This window comes from Mixophyes fleayi, chromosome 3 (assembly GCF_038048845.1).
Source record: "Mixophyes fleayi isolate aMixFle1 chromosome 3, aMixFle1.hap1, whole genome shotgun sequence".
NCBI classification, from domain to species: domain Eukaryota; kingdom Metazoa; phylum Chordata; class Amphibia; order Anura; family Limnodynastidae; genus Mixophyes; species Mixophyes fleayi.
The window spans coordinates 161562392-161569458 of record NC_134404.1 but is presented as its reverse complement, the minus strand read 5'-3'; positions in this window follow the sequence as shown (position 1 = coordinate 161569458).

The following is a 7067-nucleotide window of genomic DNA, read 5'->3' as shown; positions in this document are numbered from 1 at the left end:
CTCTCTTGGCCCCCTCCCCTCCCCTCCCCCCCACCCCCTCCTCCCTGACTGCCTCTGATTTCGCCTCCTTCTTCTCCTCTAAAATCGAGGCAATCCGACTTGAAATCTCCTCCTCCACTCTCTCTTCCACCCCTCCCACTCTTCTGTCCTCCCCCCCAACCACCTTCCCCTCCACTCCTTCCGTCCCACCACCGGCGAGGAAGTCCACTCTCTCATTTTATCCTCCCCCCCACTACCTGCCACCTGGATCCCATCCCCTCCCACCTTCTTCGCTCCCTTTCCCCCACCACCTGCTCCCACCTCGCTCACCTCTTTAATCTCTCCCTCTCCACTGGCATCTTCCCCTCCTCCTTCAAACATGCTCTCGTATCCCCCATTCTTAAGAAACCTAATCTCGACCCCACTTCTCTCTCGAACTATCGCCCCATATCTCTTCTCCCTTTTGCCTCCAAAATTCTCGAGAGGCTCGTCTGCAGCCGTCTCACCTCCTACCTTTCTGAATACTCCCTCCTTGATCCTCTCCAGTCTGGTTTCCGCCCCCTCCACTCCACTGAAACTGCCCTGGCTAAAGTCACCAATGACCTCCTCTCTGCAAAAGCCAGGGGCCACTTCTCCCTTCTCATCCTCCTTGACCTCTCTGCAGCCTTTGACACCATTGACCACCCCCTCCTCCTTCACACCCTCCAGTCTTTCGGCCTCTCCGGCCCAGTCCTGTCCTGGTTCACCTCTTACCTTACTCACCATTCCTTCTCTGTCACCACCTCTGGGTCTCTCTCCCCCCCATCCACCCTTCCAGTCGGGGTCCCTCAGGGCTCTGTTCTGGGACCCTTACTCTTCTCTCTATACACCTCCTCCCTGGGTGAACTCATCAGCTCCTTCGGCTTCAGCTACCACCTTTACGCTGACGACACTCAACTATACCTCTCCTCTCTAGGGTGTCCGCCTGCCTCTCTGCCATCTCCTCCTGGATGTCCTCTCGATTCCTCAAACTTAACCTTGCCAAAACTGAGCTCATAGTTTTTCCTCCCTCTCATACCCCATCCCCTTTTGACCTCTCCATCACTGTCGACAACACCTCTATCTCCCCTGTCCCCCAACTTCGCTGCCTTGGTGTCATCCTCGACTCCTCTCTCTTGCTAAATCCTGCCGCTTCCAGCTGCGCAACATCGCTCGCATCCGGCCCTTCCTCTCCCAAGATGCCACCAAATGCCTTATCCACTCTCTGATCATCTCCCGCCTGGACTACTGCAACCTCCTCCTCACTGGCCTCCCCCACTCTCATCTCGATCCCCTTCGATCCGTCCTTAACGCTGCAGCTAGGCTTATTTTCCTCTCTCGCCGCTCCTCTTTTGTCTCCCCCCTCTACCTAGCCCTTCACTGGCTCCCATTCCCCTTCAGAATCCTCTTTAAGCTCCTCACACTCACCTACAAGGCCCTCGCCAACTCCACTGCGCCCTACATCTCAACCCTCCTCTCTATTCATGCTCCATCCCGCCCTCTCCGTTCTGCCTCTGACCGTCGCCTCTCTTCCCCCCTTATAACCTCCTCCCACGCGCGTATCCAAAACTTCGCCCGCGCTGCCCCCCTCCACTGGAACAAGCTCCCTCCCTCCATCAGAACTTCCCCTAATCTGTCCAGCTTCAAACGGGCCCTAAAAACCCACCTTTTTCTTAAAGCCTTTCTGTCTCCCACTTAACTTCCTACCTTATCTTCTGCCTCTGTCCCCCTACTCTCTCTCTCTCCCCTGCGTCTCTCTGTCTGTCCACATCTCCCCTTAGATTGTACGCTCCTCTGAGCAGGGCCATCTCTCCTCCTGTTTCCACCTCTTCTAACTCTGCTCTCCAGCTACTTAGCCCTCCTCCTCGAGGGTCCTCCACCCCACGTCCACTCTCGCTCCCTCCTCCCCCCTGGGGGTCTCCCTGTATTCCGCGCCCTTCTTCTTGGGCCCCGTCATTTGCGGATCCTCCCTCCCCTTTCCCCGCCCTCTCTAGCTGTGCATTGAGCGAACTGAGTTGCTGTGTTTACTGTACTGTGCTGTCTCCCATTGTATTGTGATTTTGTTTGTCTCTGTACGGCGCTGCGGATGCCTTGTGGCGCCTTATAAATAAATATTAATAATAATAAATATATATATATATATATATATATAGTGATTATATGTACATTGTAGTGTTATTAAAGGTTTAGGTAATAGGAAAGGTGTCATGCCTGATATCATATTGAAGCCCTAATCATCAGCAGCTGTCCGATGCAGTCGGCGAAGAGATCGCACATTGCATACTTTAGTTATTGATATTAGAGAGTAAACCTTTATATGATACTGGCTATGAAAAGGAGCAGACCCCCTGGAGAGAAGACCCCCACCTTTGGATTCCATAGATTGAATCAACCTATTACCTGTCTGGCCTGGACCCACCCAACGTCTGGACCTATAGAAACAATCTACGTAATCTCTATTGTTCACAATGAAACACTGACTGTATATATATTAGCTGCATCTCACTGGGGCCTCAGTCAACTCTGACACAATATTCTAAACAGAATATTGTCCATCGGGTCCCGTGGTGGCGCAGCGTGCGCAAGCGATTGCATTTGGTATGTATTATCTTTTGGTATTGGCTGTGCTATACTGTACTTTATCATGATATAATAATGTATTGAATTGTTGACTATTTACATCTGCTAAAATAAATCACTTGTGCTTTGGACACACATACAATTGATTGGGCAATGCTTATTTTAAAACGATAGAATTACTTTAATAACATGTACATAATGATGGTCATTGACCGCAGTATAATAGGTAGAACACTGATAAGTACAAAGATCAATGTCCAGAATAGAACTGCATGAACAGATCGATATTGACTTGGTTACAATCCTGGAAGATGTCACGGTCCATTGTAACTTGACTATATGTCCAAGATGTAAAGTGGGTTACAATACTTGCGCTTAGTAGCGGTCCATAGATCCTGGGGTTGTCCTGTAAATCCAATGTATAAAGTTGATGGTGAGCGGGCGGTCCGAACGATGGTTAGTATATAATGTCCAAAGTAGCGATATTTAGAATAACGGAGTCACGGTTAATCGAATCTTAAGGGCGGCGTGTGTCCTAGCTTGGAACACACGCCTGACCGGATGTGACGTATCGGGTGTGAAAAATCCGGAAGTGGATGCTGATTGGCCGACGCGTTTCGTCACCTAGGTGACTTTCTCAAACTGCCTTGAGAAAGTCACCTAGGTGACGAAACGCGTCGGCCAATCAGCATCCACTTATGGATTTTTCACACTCCGTTATTCTAAATATCGCTACACTGGATTTTGGACATTATATACTAACCATCGTTCGGACCGCCCGCTCACCATCAACTTTATATATTGGATTTACAGGACAACCCCTGGATCTATGGACCGCTACTAAGCGCAAGTATTGTAACCCACTTTACATCTTGGACATATAGTCAAGTTACAATGGACCGTGACATCTTCCAGGATTGTAACCAAGTCAATATCGATCTGTTCATGCAGTTCTATTCTGGACATTGATCTTTGTACTTATCAGTGTTCTACCTATTATACTGCGGTCAATGACCATCATTATGTACATGTCTTAATCAACATATGGATTTATGTATTTTATTGCTTATGTTTGCGCATTTCAACACATGACATATTGTTGTATTTTCTTATCAATGGATTAATTTGATATAGCACATTTACACTGCAGTTATGATTAGGCCTTATTCCCCACAATTATGTTATTGGTTAATACTTCTAGCTGTAACTCGTCTCTGTTCAATACACTGTTCAAAGTGGACAACACCTTTAAAACTTATAGGTATATATGTGGCCTTTTCTTAGAGATGACCTGTGACTGTAAATTACATGCACAGCTTGATGTATTCCCCACCTAGTGCTGCAGAGAAGCTAATAACTAGTAAGTACATTATAATACAAAGCAGCAAACGGATTTTGCCAAAGTAAAATTAATGCTTGTGTTTCTAAAAATACCATATAGGAACATGTTTCTATCACCATTCTGTTTGCACACAGTTTGGTTAATGCTGAACGTTGTTAATGGTGCCCAGAGTTTTAACTAGTACAAGGGCTTAACATTGCACACAAGGTTTTTTTTGTGCTTTTTTTTTACCAAATTGTTCTCTTGAATACCATTGAAGACACAAATAATTTTACTGAATGGGGGTAGCTGGGACTTAAACAGGACTTGTCACATGTCTAGCAATAACATATAAATTTTTTTTCAACTGTATACCATATATTACTGCTGAAGTCTGGCTGTTAGCACGTGCCCACAGTCATAGAACCTGTGCTGTCCTAGAAGGAGAGCAGCCAATGTTAAGAGCTCTATTTATCTTACCAGTATATGGAAGAGAGATACCAATACACAAAGAATTGCTGTCACTCATCTGCAGTAGCCCTTACTCTGCCCACTCATGCATACAGATCAACTCACCGAGGGTTGAAAAGAGGAGGGCATGGAGTTTGCAAACAAAAAACATTTTCTGCTATTTTTTTAATGTAGAATTATACTATATTATTGCTGAATATGCTATAGGTACAGTAGCAGTGTGTTTAATAGTATTGGGGAATAGCATCTAGTATACAGCTTTATACTTATGCATAGTGTGATGCTGCTTCAAGGGTCACATTTAACACAAAAAAACAAAACAAAAAACCTTTTACCTACTAAAACATGTTCTCATATAACTTATATGAAAACAATGCATCTGTCTATTATCTTGTCAAGTCTGCATCTAAAATACAAAGCAAAAACACAATAAACCCCCCCGGCAACCTCCTGAAGCTGCACAAAAGCTAGTCTATGAGAGTCAACTTTTTGTGGGGCTTATTTTACAGTACAGAAACCCCAACCAACTAGCTTTAAAAAAGTGGTGTTGCGACGATTCCAATTTGAAAGCCTCGCTACTTTTAATGCTGGAATCAGAAAATAGATTATAAAAAAGTTACAAAGGGAACATTGTTATTATTCATAAATATTTCACCCATTATGCACATTGCTGGTTTACTTGTTCCTTTTTCTTAATTCGTGGCTCAAAATTGCTTAAAAAAGGATTCCATTTCTGTTGTACCACTGATTCTTATAGATGTTTTAATCTATTTTGGTTTGCACAAGACTACACTTAATTTAATATAAATCTATAAAGAATAACCCAGTAAAATCAAAATATAATGGTTGCATTATATTTCAAAATACCTCTAGGTTACACAGATACTGTAAACTGCTAATGAGCGAAACACAGGGCCATCTTAACAACATTATGGGCCCCCGGGCAAAGTATTGCACCGGGGCCTATAGATATAGATATATAGATAGATACAGATATAGATATATACAGTTACAGATATATAGAGATAGAGATAGATAGATGTACTTGCTCAGTGACCCTTGTAGGTTTTTTTTCAGGTTTTTTTCTTTTGTAGGATTATTTATTCTCATTAAGAGACATACCTATGGGGCCCTCTTGCCCGTGGGCCCCCCGGGCAGCTGCCCATCGTGCCCAATGGAAAAGATAGCCCTGGCGAAACATACTGCCACTGCTCATTTTGCCCTGCGAAGTGCACAACTTATTAAAACGAAAAGCTCATTCACTAGCGTCTATTACAGTATAAATGAGCTGGTTATTGAAACCAGTGAACATTAGTGGGTTTAAAAATAAAAAGTAAATCAAACCAACAATTTGCAAGTGGGTTGTTTCAAAATAAGTAACGCCCTTCCTGCTCTTAAATGTGCACTTTAGAAATAAGCCCACCTGGGTAAGACTTTTTAAAATGCTTTCACATACATATGAATCTTGGAAAACACTTGGGCTTAAGGGGGATTCTGAAAGAGTTTCCCAATTGTCCATTCCTCTTACGTACAGTGTCCTGTTTATAACATGCACATATTATATCACACAGTCCTTCCCTTAAAGGACCAATGAGTCTAGTTTTTTTACACCATTATAACAAATCTAAAAATATCTGAGAAAAAGTGTTTTTGTTTTTTACCCAATGCATTTTGTCTGCTCAGCTTGTTGTGGTTGCTAACAGAACAATTACAATTGGCTGCTTAGCAAATATATAAAATGCCAACATTTTCCAACTGTCAAGGTAAGGAAAGTAACTGACTTAAAAATATTTTTTGTATGATACAAGTTTATTTCAGTATTGAATAAACATGTATATTGCAGGCTTAATTACATTCAGAATGTCTTTCCAAACTTGCTCAGCAGGTTTTTATGTTTCGCTTGTTTGCATTGTAATGTCAAGTTTCCCACAAGTGCTTAATGTGCACTAACACTGCTGTATACACAGACACAACACTATAACCACTGACAAGTGAAATGAACAACAATGATTGTGTTACAATTACACCTGTTAAGGGGTTTGAAATATTAGGCAGCAAGTGAACAGTCAGTTCTTGAAGTTGATGTGTTTTAAGCAGGATAACTGGTTAACTGTAAGGATCTGAGCGGCTTTGACAAGGGTCAAATTGTCATGGCTAGACTGGGTCAGAGCATCTCCAAAATAGCAGGTCTTGTGGGTACCAAAAACGGTACAAAGAAAGCCATAGTCATGGGTGTCCAATACTCATTGATGTGCAAGCGAAATCTAGGCAGTCTGGTACAATCCCACAGAAGAGCTCCTGTGGCACAAATTGCTGAAAAAGTTAATGTGGGCTATTATAGAAAGGTGTCAGAAAACACTGCATTGCAGCTTGCTACGTATGTGGCTGCATAGTCCCAGACTGGTCAGAGTGCCCATGCTGACCGCTGTCCACCGCCTACAATGGGCAAGTGAGCGCCAAAACCGTGACCATGGAGCAATGGAAGAAGGTGGCCTGGTCTGAAGAATCAGTTTCTTTTATATTATGTGGATGGCTGGGTGCTTTGTTAAGCTGGAAAAAAGATAGCACCAGGATGCACTATGGGAAAAAGGCAAGCCGGCAGAGTGCAGTGTGGTGGTCTGTGCAATGTTCTGCTGCCTCCTGGAATTCATGTGGATGTTACTTTGACATTTACTACCTATCTAAATATTGTTGCAGA